General features: G+C 41.6%; 1 protein-coding gene across 4 annotated transcripts in view; it reads right to left on the bottom strand.

Annotated features, from left to right (window-relative positions):
- The window catches only part of CORIN (corin, serine peptidase), a 217,928-nt gene that overhangs the window by 204,135 nt on the left and 1,433 nt on the right, over window positions 1-12,360 (bottom strand). The gene's annotated exons all lie outside the window — the stretch shown is intronic.

Below are 12,360 nucleotides of genomic sequence, written 5' to 3'. Positions count from 1 at the left end.
AATTGTGAATCCCTATGTTGTACATCTATAACTTATATAATATTATACATCAAGTATACTTCAAACAAACCAACCCAAAAAACATGTTCAACTTAACTACAACAGAGAGCAGTCTAATACTGAAAATACTTCAATGACAAGGAGCATTAATGAATGTCTATTTACAGGCACTCAAACCTGAATTACTAGAATTAGGATTTCAGTCATAAATATTTATCTTCCCAGCTTCTTTCCACTGCTTGTTTCCAATGTTTTTAATTTTAGTACATATTCACATTATACACAGTGTTGAATGTTCACTATTTACGAGAGTGACAAAGGATTACTTAACATTCCCTAAGTTATAAAGAAGCTGATGGTGAAAGAAAAAAGCTTTCTGAGAGTATAGATCCAATTGGTCCATTCACTGTGTTTTTAAATTTTGTTCTGACATCTTTCCACAGTTAGTATTCCCAAGAAATAAAGCATACTGAAAATAATGTGCTGAAGTTGTCTGCACTCTGAAACAAAAACAAACATTATAAATGATAAATGCTTTAAAATATTTTAAGATATGTACAATATTATGGATATATCTAATTTACTTATGAAAAGGCAAATCTGGATCCAAATGAAGACAAACTAATGAAAAGTTGTCTTTAAATGTTCAATAATTGTCTAACCTTGATGTATTATAATTGTGAGTTACATGATTATAAATAACCCTGTTTTTAATTGCAGAAGTTAGAAAATATTCTCCTTTTGGAAATATAATAATAGATTGTGTACTAACAGTATACTAATTGTTTACTGCTTTCAAAAAAAAGTTGCTGAAAGGTTGGCGATTACAAATAAAACTTTGTTAGTGTAAATACAAAACTTCTTTTATTTATTTATTTATTTTGAGAATAGAAAAGGAGTTTATTAGGTGATGCTGCCATAGACAACAGTAGACCACACAGACAAGAGGTGCCTGTGTGTGCCCTGAGGGTCGGTTGTTCTGAAACTTCTTTTAAATCTCCTGCAATTATCAAACAAAATCTATTGACTTTTCTTCCTTTTTAAAAAATTTCAAACAACCACACATTTATAGAAAAGTTGGAAGTACAATAAATACAAAGAGCTTTTTTTCTGAACCATTTCATACTAAGTTACTAACTGGATTCCCTATCACTCTGGAATATGTTACTGATTATTTCCAACAAGCAAGGACATTCTCCTACGTGAGGAAATTCCGTTGTTACGTTGCTACCAACTAATTCTAAGAACCCATTCCAGCCTTGCCAACAGTCCCAAGACTACCCCTTGAACCAAAAGGATGTAACTTAGAATCACATATTACTCTAAATCTACACGCCTCTTTAGTCTCCTTCAATCTTCCTTCCACTTCCATGACTTGGACACTTTTGTAAATTACAGGTCAGTTATATGGTAGAAGGTTCCTTAGTTGTGGTTTCAATTAAATTCAGACATCTTTACCAAAAATACCACAAGAGCAATACACTCACTTCTCATTGTGTCCTATTAATTTTTCCCTTTACTAATGATAATCACATCAATCATGTGATAAAGACAGTGACTTGCCAAGCCTCCGCACTGTAACATTACTCTCCCCACCACCCGTGTAATCAAGTATTCTGCACTGATATATTAAAATTATGTAAATATTCCATCCCTTCAAACTTCCACTTTATTCTTTTATTGACATATGCATGGACTCTTGGAATCCTATTTTATTCAATGGTTTATAATCGGTATTATCATTACTTATTTTGGTGCTTAATTGCCCTCCATTTGGCCAGTGGGGGCCAATTCAAGCTGGCTTCTGTGTCCTTTGAACATGCCCACACTTTGAGCAATTCCTTGCTTTCTAGAGCAAGATGTTTTGGATGCATCTTGTACTTTCCTTGTCTGGCCCTTGGAATTAGCCATTTCTCCAAGGAACCTGGTTTCTTTTTGCAGAAAATGGTATTTAAAACCCAGATCTGTGCGCCCCTTCATCCTCACAGGCTATGCTCATTGCTCTTAGCTTGTGGCTGCTCCCAGTCCCTCTCTACAAACAGAGCTGGAGGGGAAAACGTGTTTATGCAGAGTGTGCACTCGTGTGTAAACAAACACATATACAGACACTCACATTTATATTTAATTCAACATCTTTTTAAGTTGAAATGTATACATTCACACTCATATCTCCAATTTCAATCCTATCAGGGTTATAAATCTAGTTTTCTGCCTATCTATATTTTTAACTCCTGTTCCCAGCAAGAAGAAATCTGGCTTGTTCTGAGCTTATGTGATCAGGCTCCTGGTCTGTAAGGAATCTCCCACAGTCCCGACCACATCTCCCGCGCGTGCCACGCTCACCCTGCCAAGAGCTCCGACATCCCGCCCGGGCTGCTGGGTGTCCCTGTCTTCCTCACCCTGCTTAGCCCTGACCTCCATCCTACCTGGGTTCCTCTATGACCCGCAGGCCACCCCTCCATGGTGACGCTGTCCTCACCCTGCGGGCTCTAGACCATTGCACTGCCCCTCCCCGCACCTCGGAGCCCGCCTTGCTCCGCCCACAGAAGATTCAGGACTCAGCGTTCAGCAAGGGGCGGGTAAAAGGAGAATCTCACAAAGGTTTGAGGTCTGTAGAAAGCAATCGATGTTACTATTCTCACTTACAACACTTATAAAAAAGGACTAAAACGACAAGATCTAGATCTTTCAGTCTTCTCTGCCTCTGTGAAGTCAGTAGGTTGTGAGGATGTGCATTGCTTGTGTTGAATGTTTAACGTTCCAGCAGCCAGACCATCGCCGAAGCGCTGTGTTCATTACTTCCCATCAGAGTTGACCTATTTCCCTGCCTGCCATCAGAGTCTACTAACGGGGAAAAGCCAAGTTGGAGAATGTCTTGTATTTTCCCTCTGTCTTGGAGATGTGAGTAGGGAAACAACAAACCTTTTCAAAGAAAAGTCCACTTTTACAAATTAAACAAGAATAATACTTTTTTTAATGGTTTTAAATTTGAATTTAAAAAACCAAAATTGTTATCCCACGGGTTTCGTTTACTTCCTATATGGAGGAAGAAAATAATTTTTCTAGAAAGAAGGTATTTCTCATCTGTTGGGAAAGCGCTCTTTAAGGAAGGAGGGGAGTTTGCCCGCTTTTAGGAGTTTCTGACACAAAATGATTGGAGAATATTGTTAGTTAGGAGTATATATTTCTTATCCAAGGAGCATTTTTTCCTTCTTGTTGACATTTAGCCGACAGAGGTTAAGTAAAAGCAGTATCAACAAAACAGCAATACCAAAAAAAAACCCCAAAAAACAAAACAAAGCACAAAACAAAGACCACGACGGGGGTGGGGGGCGGGGGGGGGGGCGGGTGCTGTGGAGCCGGTCTCTAAAGTTTGGCCGAACTCTCCTATAGAATGAAACTGAACAAACGCAGCCATTCCTGGCTTTATCCTCCCTCCCCCGCCCCCACGCCCGGAATTGGCCACCCCAAGTGGGCAGCTGGGGGTGAGAGCTTTCAGGGGCCTCCCCAGAGCTTTTTTTAACCTGGTATTTTCTGCTTATAGACTTTCCACCGGGGCAGCCCCAGGTCCGGGGGATTCACTTCAGCTGGGAAATCTGAGAAGTCAGCTGGCCCGTGGCAAAGGAGGTATTTTTAGCTGAGACTTGGGGATCTCGGGATTGTCATCTACTTTAGGCCTTAGGGTGGGAGACACAAAACAGAGCCAAGCACGGGGAACGGGGAGCCGGTACTGACTCTCCTGTTTCTTGGCAACGACTGCTGAGCTCACCTCGGAAGAGGATCCTGTGTGGGCCCTGGTCAGGGAGGGAAGGCCGCCCTTGTATCTCCTCAGCCACAGTGCTGCACCTCCGCGTGGAGGCCAAGCCCAGAAGCCCCTCCTTCAGGCCACGTACTGGGAGGGGCTCTCCTTTAACAGCTCCCCGCCTACCTGCCCGCCGACCTGCCTGCTGCATCTGCATCGCCTGGCACTTGTTAGAAATGCAAATCCGCGGGCCCCATCTACTAAGTCGGAAACTCTGGCAGTGGGGCCCAGTGATCTGCGGTGCATCGGGCCCCGCAGGTGATTCTCATGCACGCTCCTCTTGGAGAATTACTGGCCTAATCACACATTCACTAACGTTCCTAGATAAAGGTGTAAGAGCAAAACTTTATCCCTATCAAACCCACGTGGCAGTACATCTTTTTAAATTAAAATAGGCTTTATTTTTACCACATTTCTTATATTTACAAAAACATTGAGCAGATAGTAAAGAGAGCTAATTTTTTCTAAACCATTTTTTTGCCCCTGGGTACCTTACCCTAATATGAAAAACCATTCCCCCACGTTCATCCTCCAGGGCAGTGATAAGACACCAGCTGAGTTTTACTATCAAAGGCTGCAATTGAGTCAGAGTAAGAAACAGCCCCCAGTCCTCAGGGAGGATGGCAGTCATGCTCAGCAATCCTAGGATGACTGTACCTGGGCACCCCGGCCAAGATGCCGGGAAGTCAACTGAAATTGTCTAAGATGATGTAGCCTGGGGACGCCTTCTCAAAGGAATCTTGGCGATATTAGAGAATTAGCAATGAATTAGCTTCCTGTGGCTGCTGACACAAAATGATTGGAGAATATAGTTAGGAGTATATATTTCATAAAAAATTACTACCATGGCTTATAACACAGATTTACTTCTCTCACAGCTCTGGAGGTCAGAAGTCTTAAATCAGTTCCACTGGGCTAAAGTCAAAGTGTCTCATCAGGGCTGCTTCCTTCTGAAAGCTCCGAGGAGAGGGTTTGTTTTCTTGCCTTTTTTCAGCTTAGTGGCTGTCTGTCTGTATTCCTCAGCTGGTGACCCTTCCTGCATCTTCAAAGCACATCTCTCCAACCTCTATAACCATCATCTCATTGCCTTCTCCTGACTCTGACCCTCCTCCCTCTCTCTAATAAGGACATTGTGTTTATATCAGTTCCTCCCAGAAAATCTAGGGTAATCTCCCCATGTCAAAATCTTAACCAATCATATCTGCAGAATCCCTTTTGCCATATAAGGTAGCATTCATAGGTCCTGAGGATTAGAATGTGGATATATTTGGGGGTCCATTATTCAACTGACCACACTTCATCTGGCCCTGTCCCATCCAATACAGTAGAGACACTGGCCACATGTGACTATTGAGCACTTGAAATGTCACTCATCTGAATTGAGATGTGCTGTTAAGAATATTGAAATTTAAAGACTTGCTACGCAAAAAAAAGTAACATATTTCATTAATAATTTTTATATTGATTCCATATGAAAATTATAAAATCTTAGATACAGTGAGTCAAATAAAATTAAGTTGAGCTGGGTTTGTGTGTGTGTGTGTGGCTTGTTTGCATTCTTAAAGGTAGCTACTAGTCAATTTTAAATTACACATTAAAAAATTTAAATTATGTATTATTATTTAAATTATTATTTTTTTATTTCTTAACTGTGAACACAGAAGCATGTGTATCCTACCTAGCTACTTAAGGAAGAGGACTTTTATCCTGTGTCAATATCCTCCTCAGCTCTACACAGAGGCGGACCTGGCTCCCGGCTTGATGCTGGACCATCTGTTGAAAGGCCCCTAACACCAATGACTCTCTCTCCCCACCCTTTCCACCACCCACAAACTGCCGGCCTAGATGAAATGCTCAGATCTGACTTACAGCCAGAGAAGATAGCCCCAGACAAACCTGGGTTCCAGTGAGCAGAGTTCCTCCACTCAGTCTTCCTTGCAGTTGAACAGGTCATTTTGCACTTTGGCAGAGGCCCCTGTAAGAACTGGCCAAGAACCACAAAGAGGGAAGCAGACATCAAGGTCAGCTAGGATGCCCCTCACCCAGACAGCACTTCTCGACTGTTGGAAAAGGAGGAGGGAAGGAAAAAGTAAAAGAGTACAATGTGCTGCTCATGGTCCCTGCAATAGGAAAATCTCAGCTTTAAGATCTAGAAAGACCCCTGGAGAGTGTCTAGTTTGACTACCTCATTTTACACCAGAGGAAACTATGATCAGAAAGGTTAACTGACTTCCGTAAGGTCTCCCGGCAACTTAGTATCAAAGACGAGAGTTGTCACTTCTGATTTTTGTCCAACTTGGACAAAATTGTTTTAAAGGAGCGTAGAGAAGTGCTAAGTGAAATTACACAGCTTTGATTTCCAAACCATGCTAGAGAGGAGCGGCCCCTGGCTTGCAGGAAGAGGCTCTGAAATAGGCACACAAAGGGGAAAATCATCTACAGTCAAAAGAATCCTTGAAAATCCTTAGGAAAGTGCCACATTGGAGACCAAGATAACTTCTGTCTGTGTATCCCACACGGTCAGTTTTTCCAGAGATGGAACAGGCTCAGCAGTTGAGTGCCAGATGAATTAATTGGCTTGAAGTTAGAGGACAAAAAGGCACAAATTTTTAAACACAGGCTCACACATAGGACTACAAGCTGGGTACATACAAAAGGCACCAGAGTTCTGAAATTAACAGCAGAGTCCCTTCTCTTATCTCACCCTCTCACTCCAGGGCACTGAACAGAATGGCAGGCAGAGTGACTCATACCCCTTCAACGGGTCTCTCTCTTCCCTGCACTCCTGATTTAGTGTTCACTGCTTAAGTTAGAAACCAAGTTTCACAAGTGCATGAATCTCTATCTATTTTGTCACTGAGGAATCCCAAGAGCCTAGGATTGTGCCTGGCACAGAAATGTTTGTTGAATCAATGGCTGAACCTAGTCGTCTTTTCGTCCAGGCTATGTAGTAGTTGAAGTCTTATAAGATGATATTTTGTTCTAGCACATGGCTCTTAACCTCTTGGGGGGTTATGTTGCCCTAGCCAGAAAAAAATCACATTGAACTGTTCATAGGGATTGTTCAGTACTTGTGGGGTTCATGGAGCCCAAGATTAAAATTTCCTGGTGCTATCAATTCTTAATATGCTGTGCTGACACTTGAGCTGAATGATCTCCACGGCTTTGGAGAGACTGACATTGTTTACTTTCATAGCTGCATAAGGACTTTTCTTTAAAACTCCCCTCAGTGCTGCAAACAAAAGGTACTCTTCAAAATTCCAATTAAAAAAGATACATGCACCCTAATGTTCATAGCAACAGTATTTACAATAGCCAAGATGTGGAAGCAACTTACATGCCCATCGACAGACAACTGGATAAAGAAGATGTGGTATATTTATACAATGGAATACTATTCACCATAAAAAAGAATGAAATAATTGTCATTTGCAGCAACATGGATGGACCTAGAGATTATCATACTAAGTGAAGTAAGTCAGACAGAGAAAGACAAATGCCATACGGTATCACTTATATGTAGAATCTTAAAAAATGACACAAATGAACTTATTTACAAAAGAGAAAGAGATTCACAGACATAGAAACAAACTTATGGTTACCAAAAGGGAAGGACGGGACAGGGATAAATTGGGAGTTTGGGATTAGCAGATACAAACTACTATTTGAAAAATAGATAAACAACAAGGTCCTACTATATAATACAGGGAACTATATTCAATACATTGTAAGAACCTATAGTAAAAACAAATATGAAAAAGAATATATATGTATAAAGCTGAATCACTATGCTGCACACCAGAAATTAACCCAACATTGTAAATCGACTATACTGCAATTAAAAACCGGTCGGGGTGGGGGCTATAGCTCAGTAGTAGAGCGCACACTTAGCACACATGGGGTCCTGTATTCTATCCACAGTATCTCCATTAAAATAAAAAAGAAAAGGTACTCTTTAAATGTTGTCAGCCCAAAGGCTCAAAGGGAGGCTAGGCCTAGGCTAAGCTCAAACAAGTGGCACCAAAATGACCTTCACAACCCACCGCTATATTTTCTGCCTTACTCCTAAGCCAGTCCGTTGGCTGACTAGCCCTTTCCCACAGGTGTCTTCTTGAGCTGCATACAGAGCTTTGGCACTGATATTGAATGGCCAGATGGGTCATCTACAGGACCACGCTGGATCCCCAGCCAGCCCTATCAAGCACTGACACTGAGCTTGTCACCACCAGCTCTGCTGGTTTGGACATGCAGACAAGTATGGCAGGAGAATATTCAAACAGCTGCTGTAAGGTGAGCTAATGAGGGCAACTGCCAGCAGGCGGAGGGGAAAACATACTTTACAGGCAGCCTTCAGCATTGCTCAGAGCTGAGCAAAGGCTGCTGCAGAACGCTCAGGGATGCGGGGGACAGACACAGCCATGCTCCAGGACAACAGCAGCTCTTTCTGAGCAAACAGAAAGAAGAAAAGACTGGATTCAGGGCTGGGGACAGTGACAGGATAAGGAAAGGGCAACTGATTCAGCAATCCAAAAGTACTCCATGCTCATGTGGAAAGCACACATATTCTCCCAACCTGCATGATGACTGTCTGCCCTAAGAATAATTAACATTCTGGACTATGCTCTACAGCTGATTTAGCAAAGTTCCAGAAACAGAATAAACTTGAGGCAGGGAAAGGATTACCTATTGATGCATCTGTACTGGCTTGAATAGTGTCCCTCAAAGATTCATGTCCATCAGAACCTCAGAATGTGACCTTACTTGGAAATAGGGTATTTTCACACAAAGGAAGTACACATCGTATCCATGCATTGATATAAATCCTTAGAAAATGCAAATTAATCTATAGTGACAGAAATGAGACAAGTGGTTGCCTGACATTGTGGAGGCAGAGATGGGTGAGAGGGAGATTTTGAAAGGCACAAAGAAGTTGCAGGGGGTGATGGTTATATTCATTATATTGATAATGATGGTGGTTTTGTGGGTGTATGCATATGTCAAAACATATGAAAGTGTACACATAAAATATATGCAATTTATTATAAGTCAATTACACCATAATAAAGCTGTATTAAAGGAGGAAGAGGGTCCAGTTGTTGACTTATCAGGTCATGCTAACTGATGAAATAAGAAAAACAAAACAGCAAAACAAAATAGACGGATCTTTGCCTTTGGAATTAGTTACGGTGATATCATACTGGATTAGGGTGAGCCAAAATCCAGTATGACTGGTGTCCTTAAAATAAGAGAGAACACAGAGACACAGGGAAGGAGGCCGTGTGACTAAAGAGGCCAGGATTGGAGGGCTGCAGCTATAAGCCAGCAAGCGCCAGAAGCTAGGGAGAGCGGAGGAAGGCTTCTTCCCTAGAGCCTTCAAGGGACACGGCCCTGCAGACATTGCTGTTGGACTTGCAGCCTCCAGAACTGTGAGAGAATACATTCCCAGCGTTTCAAGCCACCAGTTCATTTGTATAACTTGCTAAAGCAGCCGTAGGAAACTATACAGCATCTATGAATCTTAGCTAGTTCCAAAGATTTTCCATATAGTCATTCATTCATGAATAGTTAGTAAATACAAACTGTGTGCCAGGCATTCTTTTAGCAATGAACAAAAACAAAGAAAAATCTCTGCCTCCATATCTCAGAGACAGAAAATAATCAAAATAAAGAAGTAAAATACATAGTCTGTCAAAAGGTAATTAAGTTCAGCAAGGGGTCCTACAGAGTGAGGTGGCATATTAGTTTCAAATTTGAATAAATTAGATACTCCCAGAGGATTCTGATCCAAACATTGAACCCAGTATTCTAGTACAGACGGTCCCCAACTTACAATGGTTCAACTTACAATTTTTCTACTTTACGATGGCATGAAAGCAATATGCCTTCAGTAGAAACCATACTTTAAATTTTGGATTTTGATGTTTTCCTGGGCTAGTGATATGCAAGCCGCACCTCCCAGCCCCACAAACAGGAGGGGAACGACTGATACACTCACAACCATTCTGTACCTCAACAACCATTGTTTTCCACTTTCAGTTCAGCATTCAGTAAATTACCTGAGATACTCAACACTTTATTATAAAATAGGCTTTGTGTTAGATAGTTTATGCCTAACTGTAGGCTGATGTATGTTTTCTGAGCATATTTAAGGTAAGTTAGGCTAAGCTGTGATGTTTGGTAGGTTAGGTGTATTAAATGCCTTTCAACTTAACGATGTTTTCAACTTACAAAGGGTTACTGGGACGTAACCCCATTGTAAGTCAAACCTGATCTGAATTGTCATTCTTGTGACAAATGGAACAACACGTAAGGGTGTATGTGGGAGAGAAGTCTCCCTCTCTCACGTTAGAGTTCCTGCTGTAAAACTGGGAAAACCATCAGCCCTAAAGCTCACTGCAAAGGAAAAAGAAGGACACACTAAGCAAAAATCATCAGGGCTAAGGGGAGAATTTCTAAGGATTTTGTGACTAATACACACTTGTTGGCTGACTTATAACAGATTACATTATAATTTATTATGTAATTATATACCTTATATAAATTATGAATAGCCATTTACCATTCAACAAATGCCCTGGCACACACAACAGAATCGGTTCAGCTCTACAAAACCACTCTTAAGAGAGAAAGAAGCCAAGGGAGATGCTGGACAGAAAAACTCTTATCATCCAAGAGTCTCGTGAAATTATCCCTCCAGCAAAAGAAAGCGCTAGAACCGTCTGAGAGGTCACCCCTCAGTGGAGATGTTCTGTCTACACTGTCTAATATAGTAGCTACTGGTCACGTGTGATTGATTATTGAGCACTGGAACTATGACTAGTAAGACTGAAAAACTGAATTTTGTATTTGATTTAATTTTACGTACTTTAAATAACCACATGTGGCCAGCAGCTACTGTATCGGAGAGCATAGCTCTAGAAATCACAGAAGGTTGGCAGTGGAGAAAAACTCGAGAGCCTGTTAAATCTGAGATGGGACCAGCTCCACTTTTAAAGGCTAGAACCAGAGATTTGAATTTGGCTTTGACACCAAAATCCATACTCAACCCACCAAGGCCCGCCATCTACAACACCTTCTATTATTGTGATATCTTCCACGCCCACTCTCTCAGGTAGGAAAGTCCAGACTTTCTCTGAATCAGAGCCTGAAACACAAACATATGTGTGCACATGTGTGTACACGTGTGTCCGAGTAGATTTTGTGGAACAGGTAAGTCTGAGGGTTACTTGAGTGCTTAGTGTGGATCTAGTATTCCAGACGAATCAGTATCCTTTAAACAACCGGACCCATTTTCCACTTAATCAGGCAAGAACAGGATGTATGAATGCATGCGTGTTGACTAACTTTTTAAGGCCAAAGGGGCATGTTAAATAAACCTTTCTTCCTTGGACACATTCAGCAAAAGCTCTATATCCCAGCTTTCTTGGTCCTCAGGGAGCTCACATTTCCCAGGCCGTCAAGACACTCCGAAACCTTCAGACCACAGGGTGGCTGGAGGTAAGGGAAAGAGGGAAACTGAGCAATAGGGCATCTCATTAACGGGATGGAGATTTGAAAATACCAATTTCAGAGGACGATGCTAACTCTGGAAATACTGAGCTGCTCAGCTTCTCCCCCAATCTCCTGTTTGCCCCCAACAGTGAAGAAGGGCAAGCGAGGGACTTGTGGGGTGATAGAGCCAGCAAGTGCTGAAATCCAGGGGAACCATGGTGGGAAACGTGGCTCTTCCAGAACAGAACCATAGCTGGCTTGTGGCAGAAGCACTGATGCTTGCTGTGCTGTCGGATTAAGATTTCTGCACCATCAGGAGGAAGGTTTCTGATGGGATTAGTTTTGTATCTTTTTTAAAAGTTTCACTATGCCTGGAATTATACTTGATGAGATTAATAAAGCAATTCTTATTTGTCTCTTTAACCTCCTGGAAGGTGAACTGAGTACTGTACTCCTATCCTGCAAGGAGCTGTCTGGGAAGAACTCCTTTTCCCTAAATAAAGCTTTAGGGCATTGTGAGGTTTTGAGATTTATGTGATTCCACACTCAAGTAACTCTAAAAATTGAGCCCAGTACTCACATATGTCTACGCAGACAGCTAGTCTATCCTCTCAATCCCCAGAAGCCTGGCTTTGGGGACTGGTTTTTAGTGTAATTTCACACAACAGAACAACTGATACAGACAAGCTGGTGAATGTTGTGACAAAAACCGATTTTGTAACTTTTAAAAAATGCATTGTTTCTTCTCAATCTCTCCAGGTTATGCCCCAAATTAATGTTTTATGATATGTTTAATTTCAACACTTTCAGCTATAATGTGCGTCTTTGGAAAATGATCACCAGTAAGTTCTGGCTTCGCTCCCTTTCTGGGAGTAGTAGGCATTCCTCTGCAGATTTGCTTGCATCAATAAATTACTTTTAAAAGAGAGAGAGACTTACAAACTACAAATGTGCACAGAGAAGTTGTCGTAGTCTTACTCAAGAGTGAGTCCGTCTTTGTAGTGCATTGTTCTCAGAAGCTTCCCGCGGGAGGAAAGCTTCACTTTATGAATGGCTGGGACAGCTTC

Source organism: Vicugna pacos, chromosome 2 (genome assembly GCF_048564905.1).
Source record: "Vicugna pacos chromosome 2, VicPac4, whole genome shotgun sequence".
Taxonomy (NCBI): Eukaryota; Metazoa; Chordata; class Mammalia; order Artiodactyla; family Camelidae; genus Vicugna; species Vicugna pacos.
This window is presented reverse-complemented; position numbering and strand designations above follow the sequence as displayed.